Source organism: Nesoenas mayeri (genome assembly GCF_963082525.1).
Source record: "Nesoenas mayeri genome assembly, chromosome: 24".
In the NCBI taxonomy this organism is placed as follows: Eukaryota; Metazoa; Chordata; class Aves; order Columbiformes; family Columbidae; genus Nesoenas; species Nesoenas mayeri.
In genome coordinates this window covers 223,989-230,727 of record NC_137546.1, presented here as the reverse complement: position 1 = coordinate 230,727, position 6,739 = coordinate 223,989, and positions in this window count along the sequence as shown.

Sequence of the window (6,739 nt, the reverse complement as noted above, 5' to 3'; positions counted from 1 at the left end):
TTTCGCATCGAAGAGCGAGGCTGGAAGGCGCCTCTGCGCGTTCCCCAGCCTACGCCTGCTGCCCACAGCGGGCTCAGCCAGCGCAGCGTGCCCAGGAGCGCGTCCAGGCAGGTCGGAGCAGCTTCAGGGATGGACTGGGACACAATTTCCAACCTGAGCTTGACAAGGCAACAAGCATCCCGGTGTCAGTTCAAGTGCTCTGCTCTGAGTGCAGGGGTGGGCAGTGGAGGAGCTGAGGGGACCTTCAGGGGTCCTTCCAGCCTCCACGTTTCTATCCTGCGTATACAGAGAGGTCTAGTGTTGGCTTATAGAACACGGGCTGCGGGTGTCTGAGCTACAAATCCCATTTCTCTGGTCTCTGCTAAAGTCAGTGGATATGACAAAATATAATATCTCTGCAGAATTAACCTAATATATTTTGTATGCCTCTTTCCCTGTGCTTCCCTGAGAGAGGAATAAGTAGCTAGAGAGGAAATCTCTCTCTTCGTCTGAGTCATGCAACTCTTCGTTCCAAAACTGCGGACAGTAATTAGGTCTGATTTGATGCATGATGTTACTGTTGGTGCTGGATGCTCTGTACAAATGCTTCTCCTTCAGTGAACTATCAATGACAATGGCATTATCAATATTCGCTCTGAGCATCCTCCAAGGAAAGCTAATGAAGCACTTCACGAGCAGCTCATGTCCTTTGTCTTCTCTGAAGGGAGACTCAGCCTCTGAGAGCCATCGTGGAGTGCGTCATGTGGAGGTTGGGCAGCTTGCCCGCACCTTATTGCCTTTACTCAGATTTGGAGCTGTCACTTGGACTCTTTCCTCTACCGAAATGTCAAAGGCGTTTTCCTCAGGGGAGAGTTCGCGCGTCATCGTGCAAAGCAAAGAAACAGCTCATCCTAAACAAAGGTACAAAACCCTGAACACATAGGTGAGGGAAGTAAATGTGAAACGCACTTGGAAAACTTGGGAACTGATTTGCAAGAAACTGTTATAATTTTTATCAAAACTAGCATTATGGGGGAAAACTTTTAAAAATTCTTATTTATACTAATAGACAGACTTTCAAGTGCTTCAGTTTAAAATAACAGGGCAGCAGTAGTCCAGATTAATTACTGAACAAGCTCTGTATGGTTGTTACCCTATCACAAAAGACTATGAGTGAGCGTGAGTTGTTATCTCAGTCAAGTATCGTGACAATTGGCAGAAGCAGGAATTTCAGAAAATGTGTGATTTAGCGGTCGCATTTGTATGAGGGACTTTTTACCAGGATATAACTTCTAGGGTAATTTTTTGCTTTAATTCAGGTTGCATGGAGACAGGTTTGCAATAGAACGTTTTTGTATTGACAGTAAGTGCAGATGAGCCTTTTATTATAGAAATGTCCAGCTCTTCCTTGGATTTTACTAGAATTTGACTCATATCTTGTTTCAGTTACTTATATTAATATATGTTGGCTGGTGTAAGAAAAAAGATATTTGTAGCGTTATTTACTTCTCCGGTAGGGCCCAGCTTCTCATTTAGGAGTTCTGGGGGTTTTGCTTTGCTGTCACTGTCAGTTTAGCAAATACCTGTCCCAACACCTCAGAAGTAAGCTTTAACCTGGAATTTCTCATTTTAGCGAATCATTCAGCTTCAAACGTGGTTATTAGGTCTATTTTACACACTGAAATAGCTGCCTTTTGGGATTATATGTGAAATAAGTTGTTGTCCTGCCGCTAGCTTGCATTGCCTTATGTACACTCTGCGTTTTAGAGTGTACTGAAAAAAGCCTTTTGGGAGACTCGGTGGATCAAAGGAAAACACTAACCATGGCTTGGGCACTTGCTGCCAAGTCCCTTTTTTGAAGATGCTGCTTCTGCCCGCTGCGCACAAACGGTGACGTACGCGTGGTGTATGTTCTAGATAACCAAATGACAACGTGTGGTGTATTTTGAGTGCGCGCAGTAGCATTTCTGTCTTCTGAACTTCTCTCAGTTACGTACGATGCCGAAGAAGCTCTGCGGGAGGATTCCTTGCTCTGCGTTGGGCTGGAGGCGCGTGGGAGAGCACGAACCCCTGTGTGAGTGAACGTGGCGGGTCCGTAGTCCTTCTGAAGGTGTTTTATTTTGCTGTACAACTGACAAGTGCTCTGACGGCTCTCTGTTACAGGATCACAGCTGCCAAAACATTGCCCCTTTGTAGTGTAGTTTCCACCAGCTTTGGCGGGCTTGGAACCCTCTTGATTTTTGGCCCTGCTGGGCTGGCACACTGTAGTGTGGGTATATTCTCCAAGTGAAGCTTGACAAGCTGGTCCTTAGTTCCCGTGTCCTCTCAGCACTACATAATCAGCAGACTGAAGCTTCACACCGTTTGACATGAAAGAAAGTCAGTCTGGCATGACTGGAGCTTGGAAATGCAGCGCTTCAGTATCTTATGGGAATTGGGTTCTGGATAACGCAGCCACAAACAGAGGAGCGGAGACCAGGTCTTGAAATAAGGTTTCTTCCACAAAAAGTGTAATGGAACTAACTATGCAATTACAGTTTATTTTTAAAACTGAAATTATGAGAGCAGGTGCTAAGGAGAAAGAGAGGGATGCTTCTGCAGCGAGAATGGAACTTTAACGTTTCCTGCTCAACCAAGATATCCCGCATATCTGTTCAGCCCTAATAAATTATGACCTGGGGAAAAGCAGAATAAAAAACCGTGTGGTGTTGGTTTGGGGTGTTTGCTTTTCCCCCTTTTTCTCTTTATTTCTTGTCCCTTCTTGCATACGTATACGTTTGTCAGCTGAAGAGCTCTCTTCGATGGTTTTGAAGAGTGATTAAATAAGGTGAAGGAATAGCCCTATGCTGTGAGGATGAGATAATAAAAACTATAGGTTTGTATATATCGTGGCATTGCAGAGGATTCATATAAAACTGCTAGATCGCTTTTTCTCCTGCCATCCGTCGCTGTTCGACCCCGCACAGGGTGTAATTACATCAGTTTGTGTCTGTGTGCCAGAGCAAAGGCGCAGGCTGAGACCTGGAGGTCCTGTGCGCTTTGGGGGACAGACCGGGGAGCAGCGTTGGCTGAAATGCTTTTGGGAATTAACTGGGAGAGAAAGAATAGAATTTTGTGCATGCTCTGCATCTACAGAAGCTTTTGCCACGCTTGAGTCTTCTGTCACTGACTAATTAAAGAGGTATCCTAATAATCGTTGCCATTTTTAATTGTCCTATGTAGTGTAGGCAGTAAAGGAATGGCTCACCAAAGCAGACTTTAATTCTTTACTTTGCTTTCCAAGTGCATAATCCCTTTAATCCTTCACCATTTGGAGGTTTTTTTGTTAATTAAATGGAATCTCTGTAGGCGTGGTGATTCACATCTCAGGACAAATACGCGTACTTAACGGGGAAAGTTGGCATTAGGTCTCACTGGGCAACTTGGGGTTTCAAGTGGTTCTTTCAAGGTTATTTTGTAAATGAATGAGTGTTTCTTGGCAGCCGGCCATGCAGAATCCTCCCTTCGCTTTTAAGAGATGGATTCCATGGATTACGTAAACTGAGTAGATTTAACAGGTTTCAGATAAGTCATCCTTAAACTGAAGTAGGTGTCTTTGTATGAGGTTTTGTACTTGATAAACCAAATAAAACCTGATTTATTGTCCTAATGCAAACAGGTTAGACAAACGCGAGAGATTTTTCCCTGATTTCAGTGGGTGTTCAGTTGGTGTGTTTTTCTTTAAAATGTAACCCAGTTTGCCTTAGAGTACCGCAGGAATAGTCTAATGGGCTGCTGTTTTAACTGGCAGGGATCCAGGATCTAGAAGGTGAAAGGAAACATAGTAGATGATATCATAACTAATTCTTGCCAAACTGAGGTTAGAGGGATTTTCCATTTTCTTTGTGGTGGTGTTGAAAGGTTTTCCCGGTGCGGGCGGTGGTTCCCAGCAGCCCCCGCTGGGCGGTGCGGGGCGGGAGGGCGCTCAGCTCTGCTCCGGGTGCACAGCGGCGCGGATCCTGCTCGGGCACGGGGGAACCGCGTGTCGGGGAGGCTCCTTCGTAGCCCAGAGACGAGCTGAGGGGACGGTGCTGGGCTGGAACCTCCTGTGATTTTAGCAGCGAAAGGTACCTTGACTTCCTATCGCCTGTTTGAAATGCAGGCAGAGCGATACAAGTTGCCTGTTTAACGCTGTTCCCTCTGTGTCAAGTCTCTTCAGAGTGTCTCCCATGGAGGTTTTTGCATCATTGGTGTTAGTATCAGAATGACTGTCAGAGAAGAGCGTGCTTCCTATGAAGGATCTCATAGAAAGACTGAAAATAAGAAATCATATTCTTTTAAAAAACACCACGATGTTTGTATGTTTGAGAGGAGCTGTTGCATTTTCAGGGTCTCTATCATCCACAAGTGTCAGGCAGAGAAAGGCAGAAGCATGCCTGTCCGAGAGAGGGAGCTGAGAGAGAAAACCTTTTGCTATCAACCTCCTGCTTTCCTTAGCCACACAACTCATGAAATTGTGAAGCCAAGACACGTGACAAATAGAGTTTTAATTGCTGGTGCCAGTAACTGCCAGGAAACAGTGCCGGCTCTGGGAGCAATGAGAAGCAGCAGGCTCCTCTGCTTCAGCCTGTCGTTAAAGAGGATTTGTCTCATTTTTCCATGCCCTCGCGGCTCTGCCCGGCGCCGCCTGGGCCCCCGCACAGTCCGGCCAGGAGGACGCTTTTGACTTCCAGGAAAAACAAACGGCCAGGGCAAGAAGCTCCCGTTACCTCATCCTCATCCGCAGCCACCTGGGCTGCTTGAGGGTCGTCGCGCTGTTCCCCGTTCCTTTTCACTTGCTGCATAATAAATGCAAAATATTGTTGAGAAAAGAGATGTTCACAGAAAGCAGCCAACACTTAGAGCTTAAAGAGTTAGAAGGACTGAACTGCATAATTTCTACATGAACTGGAAAGTTTCTCCAGGTATTAAAGAGCCTGTATGTTCAGTGAATCTCCCTGTGAAACCAACATGCACATGATCTATCAATTATTTGTCATTGCCAAAAAATACTGCTTTTCCACAGCCCTGGCTCTGAATTACAGACAGTCAGGCTTTCCTCCTTCCTTCTGCCTTGATTACCAATAATTAAAGAGATTGACAGTGCAGTTTTGCACTGTCTTCAGAGCATTTCAAAATCTATGCAGAATTCACTAACTAGATGTAAAATTCCAACTGGAATATCTTTTTTCCAAGGAGAAAACACCAGATGTTTTAAGTTTTTAGAGGATGCGTGCTTTAGTTTTCACACCTTACACGTGGATTAGAAGCTAATGACAAGCAGAGCTGTTCTCCGGTGCTCTGGCGCAAAGGTCGCTCTTTGGTTTATAAATAATTGGTGGCTTTCATGTGGCCTGTTCATGTCTCTTAAGTTTTTGAACTTGGCGTAATAATCACTTTGTCTCATGGTTGAAAGCACTACTAGAGAGGGGCCAGGGATAAGTAGCCTCATTTAAATATACTTAACTGGATAGTTCAGGCTTCTGTATGACATTTATTTTCTCATATACTGTTTTATATTTACTGGTCTACAAGTTTATAAAAATGTGTAAGCGTGGTTTGATGAAAATAATCCGCTGTCGCAATCTTCTGCTGAATAGAGAGATGGGCCGTCGTTCTTCAAACACAAGAATAGCATTCTCTAAGTTGGAATCACGTAGAGGGGAAAATCACCCTTTACAGGACATACCGGTGAGTTTTCACTTTATTTTTTTGAATAACATTTATGGAAGAAATAAAATTAAATCTTTGCTTTTGTAAAAGGTTAAAAATGATGTTGCAAGTGCCGTGACTCAAGCGTGTTCTTTTTTCTCTTTGAGACCAAAGTAACAGTAATTGATCAAAGAGACAGATACAGTGTCTGATGTTAAAATCTTTCCAACCTCAGTTACAAAAATAGTGCCAGAAATGTATCATATTTACACATACCTCATCTGCAACGTACATAATGTTTACATCACCTAAAAGATCAAAGCTGAGTGATGCAGGGCTGAAGGTGGTGCAGTCCAGCTGCACAGTAACGTCTATTTTGAAGGTCAACCACAGCTTTTCTCAGTGTTTCCACTGCCTCTCTTGAGCCAGTCAGTGCGACACAGCAGCCGATGCAAGCTATCGCGAAGCACTCTGCAGCTCCACATTCTTACGGCTTCCTCTCTCCTGCGTGTCGGAAGGTGCAGTGGTCAGGACAGGTACTTGTTTCTAGGGCGGATGGGATCTGGAATGAGGTTTATCTGTATTTGCTCATGAAACCCAGAACTGTTGGGTCTGATCCGAACTCTGGGAGGAACTGCAGCTCTAGACTGAAGAGGGTGGCTGGTAATGGTAACAGAGCCCATCAGTGTCACATGTTCCTCTACTATGTGCTACAGCTCCTCTCTTTAGTGTCAAATGTTTTCAGACCGCATGGAAATATAGCTTAGGTGCCATTTACAAGGGGGACCAGAAATCCATCCTGCCCTTCTATTACTGCTTTTAAGTGCAGTACTACTTTCTATATGTAGATCAAGTACGTCTTAGCAATATGATTCTTAGTCCTAGAAGAAGAAAGTCAGCAAACTAGGTATTTTATTAATTTATTTTTATTTTTTAAAGAGATTTAAAATATACACTTTTTCCTCATTGGCTGGGCTGTTTAGCGCTCTGAAATTCATAGATTTTGACACCCTCTCTATGTATGTAAACAAGTTCTTGTCCTGTGTTCCAAAAGAGAATTCACATGCGGTTGATCTGGACAGTCCCACTG